Raw genomic sequence first — 24,895 nt, forward strand, 5'->3', positions numbered from 1 at the left:
AGTTTTAAGCCAGCTTTTTCACCCTCTTTCACCTTCATCAAGAGGCTCTTTAGCTCCTCTTTATTCATTTATCTGTCGTGTACATTTAGGTTGCTTTCATGTCTAGGCTGTTGTAAACAGCTCTGCAATGAACACATGGGTGCATGAATCCTTTTGAACCATGTGTTTCTCCAGATATATGCCCAGAAGTAGAATTACTGGATCATATGGTAGTTCTATTTTTAGTTTTTTAAGGCCCTTCCATACTCTTCTCTATAGTGGCTATATAAATTTTCATCCCCATCAACAGTGTAAGAAGGTCCCCTTTTCTCCACATCCTCTCCAGGATCTATTGTTTGTAGACTTTTTGATGACAGGGATTCTGATTGGTGTGAGGTGATACCTGACTGTAATTTTGATTTGCAGCGCTCTAATAATTAGCAAAAAACATCAGTTCTTAATCATATCCTCCTTCATATCTATCATATCCTCTTTCCTGAACTTCTGGTTTTTCTTCTTGTCTGTATACATTTTATTCTTCAGTAAGCAGGTTAGTGTACTAGTCAAAACAAATCTAAGAATGGACATTTACATGGACTCAAGTTTCAACTTCCTCCACTTCCCATTACACACTCAGAATGAGCTCCCTCTCTACATTGACATCGTTACAGAGGGAGCTATCCCTTTCTGGTACTTGAAATATTCATATATATTATCTTTCTGAGAGCCCAATTTGTTGGTATTTGGAAAACCATTATGGTAATTAGATTTTTAATGAACTTGGAATTAGAACAAATGAGGTCCAAACTATTCAGTGTTATTTCATACAGATTATAGTGATGAACATTCAAACACTCCACCCTATAAGAGAAAAGATAGCTCAGGTAATTTGTTCTCTATCAGTACCAAGATACTGTCTCTCTTTTCACCAGTCATGGCCAAAAATGGTAACTGTGTTTCTCTGGACTGTGCTCCCAAATTTTCTTCATCTTCCTTATAAATATCATTAAATTAGGTGGTTGTGATCATTCAGGGCTTCCCAGGGGGCACTAATGGTAAACAGCCCTCCTGCCAATACAGGAGACAGAAGAAATGAGTGTTCAAACCCTGGGTCGGGAAGATCCTCTGGAGAAAAGCATAGCAAGCCACTCCAATATTCTTGCCTGGAGTATCCCATGGACAGAGAAGCCTCGCAAACTATAGTTCATAAGGTTGCAAAGAGTCAGACACAACTGAAGCAACTTACCACACACAGTCCATTCAAGTACCTATTTTTCTGATCCAGGAAATAACAAGTTTGTCCCAGTGTAAATTGATGCAACTAATTTAGCTCCCAGCGGGCAATCCTCTTTCCCTTGTTTTAAAGTCTGGAGAAGACTTTACTATCGACTCGGTGAGCTATAAATACTGATCTTGAAGACACAGATTTAGAGTTCAGGACAGGGAAGTAATGAAAAGAAGGCTGTGGGAATTATTGATATATGTAGGCCACTTGATCCCGAGCTAGTGTCGTTACCAGAATCATTTGACTATATATATATATTTTAATATAAAGATTCCAGAATCCACTCACCTAACATTGTCATTCAGTGGATCTGGGTAAGGAATTGAGAATTTATATTTTTATATTATAATAGGGGTTTCTAATAAAATAACATGGATGTGAAAACCATTTTTAGACATACTATTGGAACTTGTGAATGTGTTCTGAATAAGTACTGAATTCAGAATCCTATAGAATTCAAATATTAGGAAATGAATTAATGTTTCCCAACTGTGTAGACCTGGGTGTGAAGGAAGAGAGGGAAAATGGACAGTAGACAAAATACTCAATATCCAGGAACAACTGACTATTATTATTTAAAAATGGAAGGGATGTATGTACATATTAAGGAGATTTGGGTTTTGGAGAGAGAAGGGGAGAGATGGGGAAAGAGATTAACTGTAGAAGAGAAAGAAGGAAAAATATATACTAAAAAGGTCTGAGGGTAGTTGAAGAAAGGGTATTAACTGAGGCATATATATATTTTTTAGTTGTACCTCATTGCATGCATGATAGCTCAGCTGGTAAAGAATCTGCTTGCAATGCAGGAGACCCCCGGTTCAATTCCTGGGTCAGGAAGATCTGCTACAGAAGGGATAGGCTACCCACTCCAGTGTTCTTGGGCTTCCCTGGTGGCTCAGTTGGTAAAGAATCTGCCTGCAATGTGGGAGACCTGGGTTCTATCCCTGGGTTGGGAAGAACCCCTGGAGAAGGGAAAGAGTACCCACTCCAGTATTCTGGCCTGGAGAATTCCATGTACTCTATAGACTATGGGATCGCAAAGAGTCAGACATGACTAAGTGACTTTCACTTACTTACTTACTTACCTAAATAGCATGCAGGATCTTAGTTCCCCAACCAAGGATAGAACCCAGGCCCCCTGCACTGGGAGCTCAGAGTCTTAACCAGTGGACCACCAGAGAAGTCCCCTGAAGCAAAATTTTTTTTCTTCAGGGGCAGCCATGTGCAATACCAATGTTACTATTTTCCATTACAGAAACTCTGCAAGGTAAGTGTCATTAATCCCATTAACTAATAAGGAATTGTATATTTAAAAATCCTTAAATAAATTGCCAATGTTCAAGCAACTAATAAATAATAGATAGGAATTAGATATGGATTTGACTGACTTTTCCTTTCCCTGACTTTTCAATTGTGAACAATGTTTTGAATAAAGAGAAATGGAAGAACTTAAATATTTGGAAAGAGGAACACTTCTTCAGAAACTCAAGAGAAAGATGAACACATAGGAATAAGGAAAAAAATACAGGGTAGGGTCAGGGGGTTGAAAATTTAAAGAAAATAGCAAAACCTTTGAGTAGTCATCAGGGAGCCATCAACTAGAGATTTGACTAAATATAAGTAAAGGCACAGTTTGCCAGTATTCTGAGCCACATTTCCAGGGGAAAAAAAAAAATCCAAATTTTGAATAATTTTTCAAGTACTTCTGGAGTTACATATGAATCAATTCAGTCACTCAGTCGTGTATGATTCTTTGCGACCTCATGGACTGCAGCATGCCAGGCTTCCTTGTCCATCGCCAACTCCTGGAATTGCTCAAACTCATGTCCATAGAGTCAGTGATATCATCCAACCATTTCATCCTCTGTTGTCCCCTTCTCCTCCTGCCTTCAATCTTTCCCAGCATCAAGGTCTTTTCCAATGAATCAATTCTTCACACCAGCCAAAGTATTGGAGTTTCAGCTTCAACATCAGTCCTTCCAATGAATATTCAGGACTGATTTCCTTTATGATTGACTGGTTTGATCTCCTTGCAGTCCAAGGAACTCTCAAGAGTCTTCTCCAACACCACAGTTCAAAAGCATCAATTATTTGGTGCTCAGATTTATTTATGTTCCAACTCTCATATGTAACTCATCCATACATGACTACTGGAAAAACTATAGCTTTGGCTAGATGGACCTTTGTCAGCAAAGTAATGTCTCTGCTTTTTAATATGCAGTCTATGTTTTCATAGCTTTTCTTCCAAGGAGCAAGCATCTTTTAATTTCATGTCTGCAGTCACCATCTGCAGTGACTTTGGAGCCCAAGAAAATAGTCTCTCACTGGTTCCCCATCTATTTGCCATGAAGTGATGGGACCAGATGCCATGATCTTAGTTTCTTGAATGTACTCCTTTCCCAATTAGGAACCAGTCCCAATTTGTCACCAGTGTATACATATGAATACACTTTTCTATAAGCAAATATTGTCAAATTTTCCATTATTTGAAAATACAGTCCTTGAACAGTAAGCCCAAAGAGACATGCATCATCTTAAAAAGTAGTCTTGCCTTAAAATGGAATAAATTAAATTTAAGTAAGGCAAATTATACTTTACAATCATTGGAGAAGCTGATTATGTAGCAATATTTTCTTGAGCAGCACTTTGTAAAGCTAAAAAAAAGAAATCTTATTATTTAAATAATCACTATTTAATGCATTTTTATAAATATGGATTTTCCATAGTGAGCAGGTTTCTTTTTTTTAAGTAGGTCATACCTGCCATGGAAAATGTTACCTAAAAGGAAGCTTTATAACCATAAATTTTTAAAGTGTGTTTATGTATTGATTTTCCATTCATATTGGTACTATATAAAAGCAAGGAATATAATATAAAATTACATACATGTATATATTTGGTCTCTGAAATGCCATGAAAAGTGGCATTTTGCTAGGAAAATTACAGCACTTTTTAAAAATATAATTTGCATTCAACCCACATGAAAGCTGTAGAAATCTATTCCATGTGAAAATTAATTATTCCTATCTTCAATATTGGCTTTGACAAGGTAAGAAACAGTTGGATTCATTCTAATTTGCTTCAAGTAGTGGTAATTAGAGAGGGTGTGAGAGCAGCTCTCCACTCAATTCTCTCCAATTATTATAAGACACATAATAAACCTCTTAGAAAAGCAAATTCTCTGAGTTCATCACCCTTATCGCCCTCGGGATCTATAATGTAAGGTATTTCTCTCTCTTTCAGTTTCATGTAAATATTACTGAGGAGCCATTACAGATTTTCATGGGAAACCACTCTGAAGGTTTTTTTCTTTTTTATGATTCAGCCTTTTACATTTTATTTATTTATTTTTTTTTTCAGCTTAAGATAATATGTTTCTTTTTTTATATAAATTTATTTATTTTAATTGGAGGCTAATTACTTTACAATATTGTATTGGTTTTGCCATACATCAACATGAATCCGCCACGGGTGTACACATGTTCCCCATCCTGAACCCCCCTCCCACCTCCCTCCCTGTACCAAGGTTTTTAATGTTAAAATGTGAAACCAACTAGAACTCTCTGAAGGTTTTCACAAGGTTTTCTATTATGTCATAAGTTCTACATCTTGTGTTATTAGAGTGTCATTCTGTATAAATATTCATTTACATTTATAATTGAATAAATTATATTTTTATAATATACATATATTTATATGTGTCAGGAATTTAATGTGGTTTCCATTTAGGGATTGAGCCTATGAGTTGAGCTTGAGCTGGGTTATTTTCCCATTACTTTGGAGCCCAGTTTTGGGTCATGTGAGGATATGAGGGTATAATCTTGAATGCCTTGTCCTCGTCATCATGCCTGCCCAGGTGAAGTCCATGCTCTGTAATGCTTTACCTGACATACCACATACTGACTAGGTGTCATCCATCAGCCAATCCTTTTTGAGTTTTAGTTCACCTTACAGTCATGTGATAGTTCAGTATCTTATCCAAACATATGTCTTGGGGGAGTCATAGCACATTTCCACAGTCTTCTTGTGACTAATCCCTAGAACTGGCATAAGTCCACGGGTAAGAACTGAAGAGGCAGAGAATACAGGTGAGTTAAGGAAAGGCTTGGAAAGAGGCTTCAGACTCCAATATATATAATCTTACACAACAGTGGAACTTTGGAAAGGTTCTTAAATTCCTTCCTGCAATTAGATAATGGTAGTTGGCAGAATAATGGCCCTCCAAAGATGTCCCTGGTACCTGGGAATATGTAAACCTGCAGAGCTGAAAGGGCCTTTGAAGATGTAATCAGGGTTGTGTACCTTAAAGCAGAGAAAGTATCCTGGATTATTGGGGTGGGCTTAATCTAATCACAGGGGCCTTTAAAAGCCAAGGACACTCTTTAGCTGGCAGAAGGAGGCAGAGGAGAGGTACAGCAGAGGTGGATTCTGAGCACAAAAAGGAATTGGCACACTGTAGCTAGCCCCGTTACAGGATAGGATCAGGGAGAGGCTTCTTCCAGGAGCTAAGGGCAGCCTCCAGCTCAAAGTCAGAATCTGGGATCTCAGTTCTACCACCACAAGAACTGGATTTTGCCAGCAACCTAAAGAAGCTAGGGAATGGATTCTCCTGTGGAACCTCTCTGTAAGAATACAGCTAGGAAACACTTTGATTCCAGCCTGGTGAACCCAAAGCAGGGTAAGCAACTGAACCAACCCAGAACCTGACCTACAGATTGTGAGAAAATCATGGGTGCTGTTTAAAGACATTTAATCTGTGCGATTAGTGTAGCAATAATAGGAAGTTGATATAGTAATTAATATCCTTAACAATTTTGAAGTGAAGTTTTGCTGCTTTTATGTAAACTAAATGACAGTAATGTTTCCTTGAAGCAAAGCTTTTCCTTAATCACATCAAAATTTGATTTTGATTTGATGATATAGGTTTGCTTAATCTAATCTAAATATTTACCTGTGATCAACCTTAAATATGGGCAACACATGCCAATCTTCAGTTTTATGTGACACTGTTTCACTTATATTATCTCAAGTAGTTATAGAAATTAAGGAATAAAGGTGGGATACCTTGGTGTCTCATGATCATAACAGCTTTCATAAATAAATACCAATATGCAGTTAAATGTGTTCTTTGTTTAATGTCCGGACATCTGGGCTCTTTACTGATTCACTCACATCAGCTAGTGTCCTTGAGTAAATTCCTTATCTCTTGGGATGTCAGTGACATTATCTCTTCATGAAAGAGGAGAATTCCTGAAAATGTTCTGTTCAACCTTTGCCAGCCCTGAGAGCCTATGGTTCTTTCTGAGAACAGGACAATAAGGAAGAGGTAGGGGTTGGTGATGGGAGATGGAAAAGGGGAGATTTCCTGACTTCACCTTTCTCAGAGAGCTGTCAAAGGACAAAAACAATAACAACAAAATGTTTTCCCTTTCTACCTTCCATCTGGGATAAGGTTTTAGTTCCCTTGAACTAGGCAGGTGTTCATCGAATATACAATTGTCTTTCCTGGACTCCCTGTTTTCTCCATATGCTGTTCATTTCACCTTTCTGTTTTGAAAAATTTTTTTAATTTGTTTAAAAGAACCAAAATAAATACAAGTTTTGATATTTCCTTCTGTTAGTCATCCATGGACATTTTACTCTATCCCTAAGTCAGTAAAATTTGTCTTTTTCCTCTCTCTACACTGATTTTAAATTCTTTGGGAACACATTATTACATTTCTAAAAACTTTGTTTCACTCTGGTGATAAAGTAGCTAAACCGGGCTCAGAAGTCAGTTTTTAAAATTGAAGTATAGTTGATTGACAAGGTTTCAGGTGTACAGAAAACTGATTCAAATATATATATACATGCTTTCCAGGTGACTCAGTGGTAAAGAATCTGCCTGCAATACAGGGGAGACCCAAGTTGAATCCCTGGGTCAGGATGATCCCCTGGAGGAGGGCATGGTATTCTTGCCTGGAAGATCCCATGGACAGAGGAACCTAACGGGCTACAGTCCATAGGGTTGCAAGGAGTCAGACACAACTGAAGTGACTTAACACACATACACTCATAATGTGTGTATATATATGTGTGTGTGTGTGTATTTATATATACTTTTCCAGATACTTTTTCAAGTTCTTTTCCCTTATAAGTTTTACAAGATATTAACTATAGTTCCCTGTGCTATACAGCAGGTCCTTGTTAGTTATCTGTTTTATCTATAGTAGTGTGTATATGTTAATTTCAATCTCCTATTTATGCGTCTTCCCTGCTATCCTCCTTGACAACCACACATTTGTTCTCTATATCTGTGAGTCTATTTCTGTTTCATAGATAAGTTCATTTATATCATGTTTTAGATTTCACACATAGATGATATTGTACGATATTTGTCTTTATCTAACTTGCTTCACTTAGTATTATAATCTCTAGGTTTCTCCATGTTCTTGCAAATGGCATTATTTCATTCTTTTTTATGACTGAGTAATATTCCATTATGGGGCTTCCCAGGTGGCACAGTGGTAAAGCGTCCATCTGCCAAAGCAGGAGATGTAGGAGACTCAAGTTCATTCTCTGGGTCTCTGGGTCAGGAAGATCCCCTGGAGGAGGGAATGGCAATGCACTCCAGTATTCTTGCCTGGAGAATCGCATGGACAGAGGAGCCTGGCAGGCTATAGTCCATAGGGTCACAAAGAGTCGTACAAGAGTTGTAACTGCTTTACAATGTTGTGTTAGTTTCTGCTGTACAACAAAATGAATCAGCCATATGTATACATATATCTCATCCCTCTTGAGCCATCTCCCACCTCCCCGCCACCCACCCCTGCCAGTACCATGCTATCCTCTAGGTCATCACGGAGCACTGGGTATAATTGTTTCTTGAGAATTATGTATGTCAAATTCAAATGGAATGTTCAGTGTGCTCCTCCCACAAGTTGCTGTCTGTTTTGCTGTGGGATACATGGAGGATCTTCTCCGTGTTTCAGAAGGACCAGCTTACAGGACACCAGGCTGCAGTGAGGCTCCCAGGGCTGCGTACACTTCCTCATTCATTCCTGGCAGCTGACCTGAGATTTTATTTGACATAACCTTCCTTAACTTCCTTAAGCAAACCTTGCATGAGCTCTAAAAATTCATGTCTATATGAGGGAAGCATCCCTTCCACACACAGAAAATCCCCCAACTCTCTCCCCTCTAACACCCTCTCAATAGTAATTGTCTGCCCTGTGCCCAGGTTTTCCATTTCCACCTCTCATCCGGATTTTTCTCAAACATTTAAACATGCTCACAATGTTTCTCACATTTTGAACAGTTCTCTGAGTTTAGCTATGTTCTATTTCCTCCTCATAACCCCAATTCCCCCGATCGTTCAGGGTGTACTATTTTTCTTTCCCCAAATCCTACCATCTCCTCGACCCACTTACTTATGATACCCACCTACTTTTAAGAGTCTAGATGCAATGGAAAATTTCCAGAACTTATTTCATTTGACCACTCATTGCTATAAAACATCTCGACTGCTCATCCCTATTGAAAACCTCTTCATTTAGTTCCAACACTATATTCTCTGATTTTTCTTCTATCCAAGGGGTTGTTTTGTCTCCTTTGGAAATATTTGGCAGTTTGATGGTAATCTAATCTAGTAATCAAATATTGGAATTTCTAAGGCTGTGTTCTAGGGTCTCTAATTTGTTTCTTTCTGTGTACCCTTCCCACCTGAGATTTCAGTGAAGTATGCGAATCTCCAGATAAATGCGTTTTAAGTATGACAGACTCAGCATGTCCATGACCAAATTCATTATCTTGCCTCCCATATCTGCTCCTGAACTGTGGTTTTCTACCTCAGATAATAGCAATACAATCCATTCAGTTAGGTACACCAGAAGCAGGAATTATTTTTGGTTCATAACTTTGTCCCACCCCCTCATACCTGTCCTGTGCCAAATCTATCACCAAATCCTGTGGGTTTTTCTCTCCTCAATATTTTTGAACCTGCCACCTTCTATATTCCTATGCTCTGCATCCTGGTCCAAGCTACATCCGTTATCTCCAGACTGCTGGCACAGGTGCCCCGGCATCCCTCCTTCCCACCTCCCAATTCTTTTGCATAATTCTGCCAAGGGCACATTTTTGAAATACACATCTTTGCTACCTTGGATTGTAAAACCTTGAATTGCTCTTCATTGAAGGGTTAAAAATAAAGTAATTTTAAATATGGTTTAAAACAAAACATCTCTGTATGGCCTGGCCCTTGCTTGCAGTTTAGATCCTAGCTCATACAGTTCTCCTTATTCATTTTCTTGGCTGGCATCAGTTCTACTATTCATCATTTAATATCAGAAATGCAAAAAAAAAAAAAAGAGAGAGAGAGAGAAAGAGAAAGAAAAAACAACTTTCCTCTACAATCTCAACAGTATTTCTGAGTGTGTTGTTTTCTCTGTCACCTTTTTTTCTCCAGTAGGTAATGCCTACTTGTCCTTCAACTCTGGGCTTAAAGAATCTTCTTTATTATGCTTCCACAGCACAATATTTTTTGGTACTTTTGCATTTTCCCCCTCATTTGGTGTTGAGTTTATCTTAGTTTGTACTCATACTTTTATTAATTTGATGCTGAAATAACTTCTTTGTCCCACTGTTTGATAGGACCATAAATATTGAAAATAAATCAATTTTAACTTTTAACTGAATCTGTCACTATTAGGGGCTCAACAAGTATTTCTTTTATATTGAGTAAATGAGTCTTGTTATCATTAAACTACAACCAAAATGCAAACTTCCCTATACCTGTGCTGGACTCTACATTTCTACACTTTCTTACCTATCATATTTCCAGCACCAGCCCCCTTCTTTTCCATTGTTTATTTCCTCTCATTATTCTGTATTTCTAATAAATATTCCAATACTCAATCTCATCAAAACAAGTTAGTTTTACCTATTTGTGGGGTTGCTACTTCTCCTGTTTCTAGGACTGGTATCCGCTATGATAATTTTCATAGGTTTAAGGTAATCAGTTCTAAAATATTGATTTCTAGTCCTCTAGAGTTCATGATCTTTTGATCAGTGATAACCAGCTCCATCACCTTCTCAGCATCTTCCAAAGAATTTGCATCTCATTAATGTATTCATTAAGAATACATTTGTTTAGAATAGTTAATGAGTTTTGAGAGTTCCATGGTTGTCCAGTGGTTAGGACTCTGTACTTTCACTGCCAAGGCACTGAGTTCAATCCCTACTCAGGGAACTAAGATCCCACAAGGTCAAGCGTGGCCAAAATAGATAAAGGGCTGAGGGGAGACGCTATGCATGACACTGCAGCATGAGTTAATGAACAAAGCAAGAAGATAGTGACCTGTCTTCTAAGAAATGTTGAATCAATGGATAATCAGATTGAAATCTTAAAAATAATAGACTATGCCCATGGGGTTTATAATGAAATCTTTAAAAATTGCTAATATTAGAGAAGATGACTAATACTTTCTTTGGTATTTAGTTACATTAAGTAGCATCTGTTTTAAAAATAAAATAGTTAATGAGTTCTTACTATGCCTAGACTCTGAAAATGACTGAGGGAGCGTCATCCTTTAGTTTCTTTGACTGGTCTGGGGAAATGCTATGAAGAGGTGCCTGTAAACAGAACATCCTGGACTAGAACAACCTTCAGAGTTATTCTGTGGAGGGAATTAGGTTAAAAGCCTGAGTCTCCAGATACCTTGAAAGAGGACAAGCCGGGCTGTAATAGCTCAAGACACTCAGCTTCTGGTGTTACACTTTATACTGCATTTCTTGTCTTTTCTCCTGCTCCCCACCACACAGAGAAAAAACCAGACACTTTCATCCCTCACCTTATCTTTGCCTCTCTGAAATGATCTAACTTGGAAAAAGGAGTGACCAGGAAGAAAGCTCAGATGCTAATTTATTCTAAACTACACAGCTCAGGACAGACTGGAGCAATGTGGGGTTCAGGAAACCTTTCCCTTTTGTATCATTTAGTATGTGAGTGTGCATATGTGTGTGTGTGTGGGGGGGTGTAAGAGAGACCCAGTGAGAGAGGCCTGTGGTTCATTACTCCCATTTTGTTTCTCTGACATCACTAGGGCTGAACTCAGTGGAATCTACCAACTTGCATCTAGTTCACATTTTAGTTGTGGAGAGACTACTAGTTACCTAAATGCAAATGGATAAACCTCTCTTCGTTCAACAGAGGATGAGATGGTGGGATGGCATCATCCACTGAGTTTCTCAAAATCAGTGGACATGAGTTTGAGAAAACTCTAGGAGATAGTGAAGGACAGGGAAGCTGGCATGCTGCAGTCCATGGGGTCGCAATGAGTCGGACTTGACTGAGTGACTGAAAGCAACAGTTAGACTTTCACATGCCCTCTGCCTAAGGTTTGATGCACTGACCACTCAATATATCACTTTCAAACTCTCCCTTTGTATAGATGCTAAAGCACCATTCTCCCCTGACACACCTCTGATCAAGGGTCTTGTACATGTTTCTTGTACATGTACATGTTTCAAGATAAAATTCAGTGTCTTAACTACAGTACACAAGACCCTACTTGCCCCTCCCCAACAGGGCAGACTCACTGCTCACCACTGCACTGGTGCCCAGGGTGCAGCCCTTCCCAAGTCAGCAGTTACCACAGTGAGGCGGTGCCACACTTTCTCATATCAATTTTCTTTGTACATACGCTGTTCACTCTGCTTGGAATATCCCTTTGCCCTACCTTCCTCTCCCTTTCCAATCTCCTTAGGAAATTCCATTTTCTTCAAAAAAAAAAAAAAAAAAAAGGAAAGAAAAGTGAGAAAACAAAAGAGCATTTGTACTTACTGGCCCCTCCAGCATGCTAGACCCACTCCCCACCCCCCTCACCAGTACTGTGTTTGACTTCATCCTTTTTCATTTCAATGTTCAGTTGCTAAGTTGTGACCCCATGGTCTGCAGCACACCAAGCTTCCTTGTCCTTTCTATCTCCCTGTGTTAGCTCAAACTCATGTCCATTGAGTCAGTGATGCCATCCAACCATCTCATCCTCTGTCATTCTCTTCTCCTCCTGCCCTCAATCTTTCCCACCATCAGGGTCTTTTCCAATGAGTCAGCACTTTGCATCAGATGGCCAAAGTATTGGCGCTTCAGCTTCAGCATCAGTCCTTCCAATGAATATTCAGGGTTGATATCCTTTCCGATTGACTGGTTTGATCTCCTTGCTATTCAAGGGACTCTCAAGAGTCTTCTCCAACATCATAGTTCAAAAGTATCAGTTCTTCAGTGCTCAGCCTTCTTTATGGTCCAACTCTCACATCTGTGCATGACTACTGGAAAAAACATAGTTTTGATTATATGTATCTCTGTTGGCAAAGTGAAGTCTTCACTTTTTGATATGTTGTCTAGGTTTGTTATAGCTTTGTGTCCTAGAGGCTTTATTCCTTCAACAATGTGGGGTAGACACTAAAAATTAGTTAAATATTTGTTACATTCCTAAATGTTAAACACAGTAAATATTTGCAATAAGCAAGGTTCTCATAAAAATAAAGTGGTATATTGACAACATAATTTGCATAGAAAAATAAATGTGGTTCTTTTTGTTTCTTTTTGTTAAATTTCTGCTTTGTAGACAACAGTATTGCCAGCTTTCTACTGGATTTGAGTAATAAGTTGGAATTTTCTGAGGCACAGATATTGATAGATACAAGAAAATTATGTATTATTGCAGAGCATTTGCTTATTTTTATGAAAATTATTCACTACACATGGATTTTGTTTTGTGATATTTTAGCTACTACTTAGTTTGAAAATAGATGAACTTTGCACAAATTTGTATAACTGGACAAAAGAGAAGAAACAAGAAAATGAACACATTTAAGTTTCACTTACCTCTTACCCTCTGTGAAATCTCAAAAGTCATTTAGAGGAAGATAATCAAGATGCCCAGGACACCCCAAAGGAGGTCACTCGTTTCAACACAATGGAATTACTCTGCAAATGCCTTTGTGTTTGAAAAATAAAATTGATGAAGAGAAAGTCTTTCCTGCAAGTAAACTACAAAACCAGAACAAGCCTTCTCCCACTTCTAAAGTTAATGAAATACTACTGCTGTAAGAGACTATAAAGAGGCTTAAAGTCAAAATAATTTAAAGAATCACTTATGATTAATTTAATTCCTTTCCCTGTATCTACTTGGCATAATAACATTCTTCACATTTTTATTAAAATGTATGAAATATTAATACCTATAGTATCATTCTAGGAGGCTCTGCACAATTTTTTTAAAAAATAAGGAGCAATTTCCCTTTAATTAGTACTAAGAAGAATTACCTGCATTTTAGAATTGATTCGTGATGAATCAGTCATATTTTCTGAAGACATTTATTCTGATTAAAAGGTAAAAAAAAAAAAAGTATGAACCTGGGATAATTCTCACTTCATTTGATATGCACTTCCATCATGTTAGTGAACCTAGCTTCTGAATCTGTAAAACTATTCCTACTTCAGTTTCTATTTTTTTTTTGCATATTTGACAATTAACGCTGCTACCCACTGCTGAAGTAATTTTCTTGCCATTATATTTGTCAGTTTCATTCTATTTTTATCCCACTGGGGAGTGACTCATCCGTCTGCCATTTAACGAGCTTCAGGTCCCTCAATGCAGTCTCAGAGTGGCTATGTGAAGACTAATACAAAAGCAAACATTTTAAATCTGTATCCTGTTGCAAAGCAATGGTTATTTCTAGAAGTTTGAAAGTTTGACACTTTGAAATTCTTGCTCTGTTTGGATTTTGTATGACTAGGCATATTACTAAAATTGTAGTTATTGCATTAGAAATAAAGTCTCCATATTTGTCTATTTTATCTGTAGTGTTTTCCTGCTCAGCTTCAGTTAATATCATTCCATTCTTATATAATTATAATGCAAGCAATCTGACGACCAGAACTGAGACTGTGTCAGCATTTTCATTATAAACATTTAGTCTCAAAGGCACTGTAATAAACCAACCAAAAAATGATATTCAGTGGTAATACCTCAGAATGCAAATTCTCAATACCTAAAGAAAGGTGCCTGACTATTCTTATATAGAAATATAAGTATCCCTTTACTCTGGTTGCTTTAAATACCTCAAGATAAGCTGATGTTTGAGAAAGACGGTGATTTTTATAATGAATGTTTCTCATGGGAGACTTTTTCTGTTTTATTTCTAAAAGATATCATTGGTTATTTTTGCTATCATAATATACAATTTTCTCTTTTATGGGCACCCTACGCCTCATTCATATCCTTCATATCTTTTCAATATAATTCATTTGCAAATATTTGGGGGACATTTCTAATGTAATACAGGATAAAACAATTAACCTGGGCTGTAACCCTAAATTGCAGGTTTGTTTTATGACTTGGTCTTCATGTCCCTTGCTATTAATTTTTTAGTAAAGTATACTTGATTGATAATATTATAGTATTTTCAGTATTACAGGATAATGGCTATAATTCTCTGTGTCATACAGTGTATCCTTCATTTCTTATCTTCTGTGCATAGTATGTGTATCTGTTAATCCCATACCCCTAATTTGTCCCTCCACACTTCCTTTTCCCCTTTGGTAGCCACATGTTTGTTTCCTATATCTGTGAGTCTGTTTTTGTTTTGCTTTCATTTGTATTATTTTTTAGGCTTCACATGTAAGTGATAACACCCAGTATTTATCTGTCTCTGTTTGCTTTCTTTTACCAAGCCTAATACTCACTAGGCTGAGTAATATTCCATGGGCTTCCCAGATGGTGCCAGTGGTAAAGAACCCATTTGCCAATGCAGGAGATGTAAGAGATGTGGGTTCAATCCCTGGGTCACGAAGATCCTCGAGAAGGGCATGACAAGGCACTCCAGTATTCTTGCCTGGAGAATCCCATGGACAGAGGAGCCTAGTGGGCTACAGTACTGAGGGAGACAAAGAGTTGGACATGACTGAGGCAACTTAGCATGCATGCACATGTGCGTGTTAGCTGTCTGTATGTCTTTTTTGGGAAAATGTCTATTCAGATCTTCTACCTATTTTTTTTGACATTTTTAAAAATATTGAGTTGTATGAAAGTGAAAAAGTGAAAGTGTTAGTCACTCAGTCTTGTCCCACTCTTTGTGATCCCATAGACTGTAGCCTACCTGACCCCTGGAGTGAATAGCCATTCCCTTCTTCAGGGGATCTTCCTGACCCACGGATCAAACCTGGGTCTCCTGCATTGCAGACAGATTCTTTACCATCTAAGCCACCAGGGAAGCCCTGTCATTTATATATTTTGTATATTAACACCTTGTTGGTCACATCATTTGCCAACCTAAAGTAATCAAATCAGTATGATTCTGGCACAAAAATAGACACTTAAATCAATGAATAATATAAACAGCCCAGAGGTAAACCCACACAACTATGGTCAATAAATCAACAACAAAGGAGGAAAAAATATACAGTAGAGAAAAGACTGTTTCTTCAACAAGTGATGCTGAAAAAACTGGACAGCTGTATGTAAATCAATGAGATTAGAACATTACCTCACACCACACACAAAAATAAACTCAAAATAGATTAGTGACTTAAATGTAAGACCTGAAACCATAAAATTCCTAGAAGAGAATATAGGCAGAATACACTTGGCATAAATTGTAGAATATTTTTTGGATCTGACTCCAAAGGCAAAAATGATTAAAAGTTTAAAAAAATGAGACATAATTAAACTTAAAAGTGTCTGCACAGCCAAAGAAACCATTGACAAAGCAAAAAGACAGTCAATAGAATGGGAGAAAAAGTTTGCAAATTATTTTAAAATACTGTTATTTATCAGAGAACATAATCTGTGTTTTCAGTAATTTTAATTTTAAATAATTTTATTGAAATGTGTTTTATGGTCCAATATTGGTAAATATTTTATATAAATTTGAAAGAATATTTGTCCTCAAAATTTTGGTTGTAATATTCTGCAATAGTAAATAAGGTCAACTTGGTTAATAGTATTTAATATTTATTTATCTTTACTACATTTTGTCTGGATATGCTGTTACCTTCTGAGAAAGATATATGAAAATACTTTATTGTCAATATGGATTCTTTTAAAATTCTCCCTGAAGTTTTCTTATTTTGCTTCATGTAAATGAAACTCTGTTGTTTGCTAGGTGCATATTTAATATTATTGTGTATATTTGATGAATGATATTTTTATGATTATGAAACACCTTCCTTTATTTGTTTAAATTTATTTTGCCTTATAATAATACATGTGTTTTCTCAAACTGGTATGTCTTTTCCTGTATCTTTATTTCAGGATGTCTGTGTCTTTTTGCAGTTGTTTCGTTGCTATGTCATGTCTGACTCTTTTGTGATCCTGTGGACTGCAGCCTGCCTAGCTCCTCTGTCCATGGAATTTCCTAGGCAAGTAAATATACGGGAGTGGGTTTTAATTCAAGATGGTGGAGTACAAGGACACGCGCTCATTTCCTCCTGCAAGAGCACCCAAATGGCAGCTAGCTGTTGAGCAACCATCAGCAGGAGAATATTGGAACCCATCAAAAAAAGACTCCCTGCATCCAAAGACGAAGAAGAAGCCACAGAGAGATGGTAGGAGGGGCACAATCATGATACAATCAAATCTCATACCCTCAGGGTGGGTGACCCCACAAACTGGAGAACAATAATACCACAGAAGTTCTCCCACTGTTGTGAAGTTTCTGAACCCCACATCAGGCTTCCCAGCCTGGGGATCTGACAAAGGACTAGGAATCTCCAGGGAATCTGACTTTGAAGTCCTGTGGGATTTGATTATGGGACTTCCACAGGACTGGGGGAAATGAGACTCCAGTCTTGAAGGACACAAACAAAATCTTGTGTGCACAAAGACCCAGAGGAAAGGAGCAGTGACCCCATAGAAGACTGAACCAAAACTACGTGTTAGTGTTGGAGGGTCTCCAGTGGAGGCATGGGTTAGCAGGGGCTCGCCACATGGACGGGGGCACTGGCAGCAGCAGTCCTGGAATGTTCCCCTTGTCATAAACTCTCTTGGAGGTCACAATTAATGCTACCATAGAGCCCATAGTCCCCCAGGCTGGGTTGCTCCAAGCCAAACAACTAACCCTACCCATCAGCAGATAACTGGATTAAAACTTTACTGAGCAAGGCGCTGCTCATCAGAGTAAGACCTAGTTTTCCCCACTGCTAGTCCTTTCTATCAGGAAGTTTACATGAACCTCTTAACCTCCTCCATCAGAGAGCAGACAGAAGAAGCAGAAAGAACCACAATCCCATGGTGGCTAGAACAAATATCACATTACAGGAAGTAAATCAGGATGAAAAAGCAGAAAGTTATGTCCCAGATGAAGGGACCGGTAAAACCCACAAAAACAACTAAGTGAAGGGGAGATAGACAACCTTCTAGAAAAAGAGTTCGGAATATTGATAGTGAAGATGATCCAGGATCTTGGAAAACAATGGAGAAGATGCAAAAATTGTTTACCAAAGACTTGGAATAGCTAAAGAACAAATAAACAGATGAATACTATACTAGAAGGAATCAATAGCAGAATAACTGAGTCAGAAGAATAGATAAATGACCTGGAGGACAGAATGGTGGAAATCACTATCACAGAACAGAATATAGAAAAAAGAATGAAAAGAAATGAAGACAGCCTATGATACCTCTGGGACAACATTAAATGTGCCAACATTCACATTATAGGGGTCCCAGAAGGAGAAAAGAGAAAGTAGTAATCAAACTGACAAAAATTAAAGACAGAGGTAAAATGTTAAAAGCTACAAGGGAAAAATGACAACATACAAGGGAACACCCAACAGGTTATCATCTGATTTTTCAACAGAAACTCTACAAGCCAGAAGGGAATGGCATGGCATATTCAAAACGATGAAAGGGAAGAATGTACAACCAAGACTACTCTACCCAGCAACACTCTCCTTCAGATTTGATAGAGAAATCAAAAGCTTTCCAGACTAGCAAAAATTAAGAGAATTCAGCACCACAAAACCAGCTTTACAACAAATGCTAAAGAGACTTCTCTAGGCAGAAAACACAAGAGAAGGAAAAGATCTACAGAAAATAAACCCAAAACAATTAAGAAAATGGTAATAAGATCATACATATCTAAATTTACCTCAAATGTAAATGGATTAAATGCACCAATCAAAGACATAGACTGGCTAGGTGGATGAAAACATGTGCATGTATATACACTTCCACTTACCACATCACTCTGCTTGACCCCCCAAATTTTTGTAATTGTTTTATATTGTTAGGTTAATCATGTTTCCACTATGGCTTGCATCTATAATTACCTTTTATTTCTTGTCTGGCTGCTGATTGTGAAAACTGATAAGCATCCTTTACTGTTGTGATTCTGTAACTATTACTCACTAATACCATTGTTTCGTGATTGGTCAACAGAAAAATAAAAATAGAATTCTATATCACTAAAACTATAGTTTAATAGAAAAACCTATAATGACTTTTTGAAACCCAGATGTATATTAGAATTATCTTAGAATTTTATGAAAGATATTAAATGCCCAGGTATTGTTTTTATTCTCCTAAGTTCCAGATATGTTTCTAATGAGTAGCCATGTTTAAAACCTAATGGACTATATGATGATCTTTTTCTTTTATCTAGTTTGCTTCACCAGAGAAGGCAATGGCACTCCACTCCAGTACTCTTGCCTGGAGAATCCCATGGATGGAGGAGCCTGGAAGGCTGAAGTCCATGGGGTTGCTGAGGGTCGGACACGACTGAGCCACTTCACTTTCACTTTTCACTTTCATGCATTGGAGAAGGAAATGGCAACCCACTCCAGTGTTCTTGCCTGGAGAATCCCAGAGATGGGGAAGCCTGGTGGGCTGCCGTCTATGGGGTCACACAGAGTCGGACACGACTGAAGCAACTTAGCAGTAGCAGCAGCAGTTTGTTTCACATTTTCTATTTCATATTCAGTGTTCCCATTTCTTTTACTTTACTGTATGTTTTCCAATTTATCCAACTCTTCTTCTTTTGATGTTCTTTCTCAAGGCTTTATCAAGCATAGTAGAAAACTTTTGTATTTATATATATATATGTATATATATATAAATAGTATGTATAATATATATATTTTTAGAAAACTTTTTCCTAATTAAAAATCAGGACATTTTGATTCCACTTGTTAGATTTAGTATGACTAGAATGCTAGATTTCTAATTAAAAAATAAATATACAACAAGCAGCAAAGATTTACTGTATAGTGCAGCAGTTATATAGTCAATATTTTGCAATAACCTATAAAGGAAAAAATCTGAAAAATGATATATATGTATATGTATATGTATAACTGAGTCACCTTGCTATGCACTCTGAAACACGGTAAGTCAACCATACTTCAGTAAAGTATATATATATTAAGAAATAAAAGGATGCCGGAGTGGGTTGCCATTTCCTTCTCCAGGGTTTCTTCACAACCCAAGAATTGAACCCACATCTGCACTGGAAGGTAAATTCTTTACCACTGAGCCACCAGGGAACCCTCTGTGACTTTTTAGTTAATACTTTTTACAAATAACATATGCTGGAATCGTGCTCTTTGGAGATCCAATTTGATAATCGTTTTTAAAGGGAATGATTAGTCCATTTATCTTTAATGCAATTTTTAATATGGTCAAATTTATTTTCCCCATCATGGTATTTGTTTAAAATTATTCTAATTTTTTTATGTTCCTAATTCCAATACATTTTTAAAATTGAAAATATTTTATTTAATCTCTAATATTGGTGTTTTTTATTATGTCTAATATTGGTGCTTTACTATATATGTATATATTTTGCATTGTATTAGGTTTCTGGTGATTGCACTAGAACACAGTTTGAACATTTTACATGATTCCATTTATTTCACCAGCCCACAACCCTGTGTTAATGTTGGTATATAATTTAATTAATTTACTGCTCTATATGCTAAAACTGCATAATACATTATTTTTATTTTTGTTAGACTAGTCAATAGTCTTGACAGTTTTTAAAGACATATAAAATAAAATGTAAATATATATCATGTATACACATGTATACATATACATGATATATGTATATATAATTTATCAAACTGGATATGGAACAACAGACTGGTTCCAAATAGGAAAAGGAGTACGTCAAGGCTGTATATTGTCACCCTGCTTATTTAACTTCTATGCAGAGTACATCATGAGAAACGCTGGACTGGAAGAAACACAAGCTAGAATCAAGATTGCTGGGAGAAATATCAATAACCTCTGATATGCAGATGACGCCACCCTTATGGCAGAAAGTGAAGAGGAACTCAAAAGTTTCTTCATGAAAGTGAAAGAGGAGAGTGAAAAAGTTGGCTTAAAGCTCAACATTCAGAAAACGAAGATCATGGCATCTGGTCCCATCACTTCATGGGAAATAGATGGGGAAACAGTGGAAATAGAGTCAGACTTTATTTTTTGGGGATCCAGAATCACTGCAGATGGTGACTGCAGCCATAAAATTAAAAGATGCTTACTCCTTGGAAGGAAAGTCATGATCAACCTAGATGGTATATTAAAAAGGCCAAAAAAGGTCCGTCTAGTCAAGGCTATGGTTTTTCCTGTGGTCATGTGTGGATGTGAGAGTTGGACTGTGAAGAAGGCTGAGCACCGAAGAATTGATGCTTTTGAACTGTGGAGTTGGAGAAGACTCTTGAGAGTCCCTTGGACTGCAAGGAGAGCCAACCAGTCCATTCTAAAGGAGATCAGTCCTGGGTGTTCTTTGGAAGGAATGATGCTAAAGCTGAAACTCCAGTACTTTGGCCACCTCATGTGAAGAGTTGACTCATTGGAAAAGACTCTGATGCTAGGAGGGATTGAGGGCAGGAGGAGAAGGGGATGACAGAAGATGAGATGGCTGGATGGCATCACCGACTCAATGGACGTGAGTTTGAGTAAATTCAACTTGGGAGTTGGTGATGGACAGGGAGGCCTGGCATGCTGCAATTCATGGGGTCACAAAGAGTTGGACACGACTGAGCAACTGAACTGAATTGAACTGATACATATACTTATATATGTATATATTTTTCATTTACTGTATTTCATATAGTTTTGATAACTTTATTAGAATAGTAAACATTTGTGGAAAAGCTTTGAAGAGATATTTAACACTAAACTGCTTGTAAAAGATTACTAATGTTGGCATCTTTATAAGTAAATATATTTGTCCACATTTCCACTCTCATTTTTATTGTATAATCATCTGTGAAACCACAAGAGATTCTGTCTGTCCTCTGCTTGGGAGGATGTGGTTGTTGGTTTGGTGTTTCAATACACATCCCAAACCCCTTCAACCTAAGCCCCAAACCCCTTTCTTGCAGAGATCAGAAAGCTTAAAACTACATTTCTTAGGCCTTCTTGTAGCTAGAATTTCTCCTGTGACTTAGTTTCTGCTATTGTGATATATGCCTGGATTTGGAACTGACTCATGTGGGGAGAGGCGAGGGTCTAAAAATTATTTTGCTGCTGTGAAACAGTAGAAGTGTTACTGTCCTGGAGTAGGAAAGTATAAAGTCAGCTTCCAAATTTAGCAGGCAGTTTCCTGATCCAGTGATTCTGAAGCCAATTGCTTCTTACCTCAATAGCTGTCACAGGTAGCTGCTTTCTTGGCAGCAAAGTTTGACATCCCAAGTTATTCTTGATAACTCATTTTAGAGTCTGTATCTGTAGGTCCTCTAAAGAATCTATAAGCACATACTATTTTAAAAGATAACCAGAGTGGATTCTATCCTATTTAGCAAAACTCTGACAATTCTAGGCAATTTATACTTTCTTCTTCTCTATGCAACCAGTTAGTAGTTAAACAATACTAACAAAATTATTCTGGACTTGAGTGCTTTGGAGACATTTCTAGGATGCTGACCAGGAGAGGAATAAAAGTGAAAAAGAAAATGAAGGATTTTAAATTTTGTGGAAATGATATGAATTCAACACATGGCTTTATATATCAATAGATTTATAAATTATACTATAATAAAGGCACTAAAAATAGGAAAAATTAGGAAAGGTGAAACACTACCGTTATTTTACTTGATGGGATATCTTCCTTTTATTGGGTATATGAAACAGTTATTATATACCTGAGTGACTAAATAACATATTTTACCTGCTAAAACGGTTTAGAGTGAAAAATAAAGGGAGATGTTAAATGTTAAGGCCTTCAAATACAGTTATGGACCAAACAGTTGTGAAAATCAGGCATGCTATGTGATTCTCCTGGGAATCTGATGTTTTCTTTACACAACATTACTGTAAACCCCAGAAATGTGCTATGGTTATTTTTCACTGATTATTTGCTCAGTAGAAGCCAGGTCACTAAAAAGCATGCAGATTTTTAGAAACTGGGAAGCCATTCCTCTGACTCTGTTTCTTGTTACTTTACATAAAATTCTCTATGCCATGAACCATGTACGTTGGTCTCTTTCACCACTCATGTTAGTCTCATTATGTCATCCCAAAAGATAAACATACTTCAAATGGGCAAACTATTACAATTCTTTTTCAGTTGTAATATAACCAATTTGATATTTCTCAAAATTTATTGATGTTCTCTGTGTACCATATTTTCTATATTATTAAATTTTATTAAATACCAGCTTTGTATCTTCACTTTCTACTTTATTCTTTGAATAAATTTGTACTCAACCCAAATGTTTTGTTGAAGGTAATTATCATTCATGACTATCTTTAATGTTCTAGATTTCTTTGGTCATAACTGGACATTGCATTATATGTTAGAAATTGCTTTCCCTTTATTATACAGTTTTCATTATTCAGCTACATTCAATATTTTAAAAATCTATCTGTAAATCTAATACTTTTATAGGCATGTTTCTGTGTTCATATTGGATTTTATTATGTGAACCTCTTTAAAATTGTCTGTGGAGGAATTTCTTTTCCTTTAGGTTTTGGGTATCAGTGAAAAGGGATACATAAGACTTGGCTTTGCCTGGAGAATCACATCAGCTTTGTTTGGACTTTATATCCCCTATGACTTCTTACATTCTATGATCTGAATGTTTGCATGCCCCCAAAATTCATATATTGAAACCTAGTTCCCATTATCATGGTGCATGGAGATGGAGCCTTTGAAAGCTGAGTAGGGCATCATGGTAGAGTCCTATGATTGGAATCAGTGCTCCTAGTGAAAGACCCTCAAGAGTTTCCTAGCCTCTTCATGTGAGGCTACAACTAAAACATGTCACCTAAGAAACAGATTCTCACAAAACACCAGTCTGTGGGTTCCATGACCTAGGACTTCTCAGTCTCCAGAAATGGGGAATTAAATGCCTATTGTTTATTAGCTCCCAATTTATGGCATTTAGTGATGGTAGCCTAAACAGACTAAGAATCCAGAGTCTGTGGGGAGTATGGAAGGAATTGAGTCATATTGATTCCTAAGGTATACCTCTTCAGCTGCACTATAGTTTATAAAATTTTTATGTTGATGGATGTTGATACTTATTAATCATTTCAATGTTTATATTATATACCATTTAGTAGATTTTCAATAATATGTTTTCCTATCCAAAATTGGTATTTGCATTTCTTACTATGGTAAAAGCTTCAATAAAATTTTCTACATGTTTTGTAGACAATGTGAGCAATATGTTCTCTTAGTAATACACATAGAAATAGAATTGCTAGAAGTAAAGTCATTCACCTTCAAAGTTCTTCTACCACTTTAAATTCACATAAGAGCCCATGTGTTTATTTCCTTTGTCTCACTGATATTTGGTATCAGGGTTTGCAATCTATAAAGTTTTCTCAATCTCACTACTGTTTTAATTTATTTTTTCCAATGCAGTTGATATCTTATCATCTCTATTGGCAATTTATACTATTTATATAAAATATTTGCTCAAGTCATTTGCCCTTTTTTTATTTTTATTTTTTATATATGTATTTATATGTATTATTTGTATATCTTTGCAGGTGTGCATGCTAAGTTACTTCAGTCATGTCTGACTCTCTACGACCTTATGGACTACAACCTGCCAGGCTCCTCTGTCCATGGGATTTTCCTGGGAGGAATCCTGGAGTGGGAGTGGATTGCCATTTTCTCCTCCAGGGGATCTTTCCGAGCCAGGGATCGAACCTGCATCTCTTACGTCAAACCTGTATTGGCAAATAGGTTCTTTAATACTAGCGCTACCTGGAAAGCCCCATTATATACACATATATATCTTAAATTTCAGACTTAAATTGAAGAAAATTAGGGAAAACCACTAGCCATTAAGTTATGACCTAAATCAAATCCCTTATGATTAAACAGTGGAAATGACAAATAGATTCAAGGGATTAGATATGATAGAGTGCCTGAAGAACTATAGATGGAGGTTCATGACATTGTACAGGAGGCAGTTATTAAAACCATCCCCAGGAAAAAGAAATGCAAAAAGGTAGAATGCCTGTATGAGGAGGCCTTACAAATAGCTGAGAAAAGAAGAGAAGAGAAAGGCAAAGGAGAAAAGGAAACATATAGCCATCTGAATGCAGAGTTCCAAAGAATAGCAAGGAGAGATACTAAAGCCTCCTAAGTGAACAGTGCAAAGGAATAGAGGAAAACAACAGAATGGGAACA

General features: G+C 37.0%; 1 long non-coding RNA gene across 3 annotated transcripts in view; it reads left to right on the forward strand.

The window, feature by feature from the left end:
- Positions 1-5,657: 5,657 nt before the first annotated feature.
- The window catches only part of LOC129629990 (uncharacterized), a 47,000-nt gene continuing 27,762 nt past the window's right edge, over positions 5,658-24,895 (forward strand). For 2 of the 3 annotated variants that reach the window (XR_008703451.1, XR_008703453.1), the window contains exon 1: positions 5,658-5,942. This is a non-coding gene — a long non-coding RNA (uncharacterized LOC129629990). Of the gene's footprint in view, positions 5,943-16,557; positions 16,851-18,103; positions 18,717-24,895 lie in introns of those variants that run through there. The other variant, XR_008703452.1, reaches the window with a different exon arrangement.

Source organism: Bubalus kerabau, chromosome 16 (genome assembly GCF_029407905.1).
Source record: "Bubalus kerabau isolate K-KA32 ecotype Philippines breed swamp buffalo chromosome 16, PCC_UOA_SB_1v2, whole genome shotgun sequence".
Classification (NCBI taxonomy): Eukaryota; Metazoa; Chordata; class Mammalia; order Artiodactyla; family Bovidae; genus Bubalus; species Bubalus kerabau.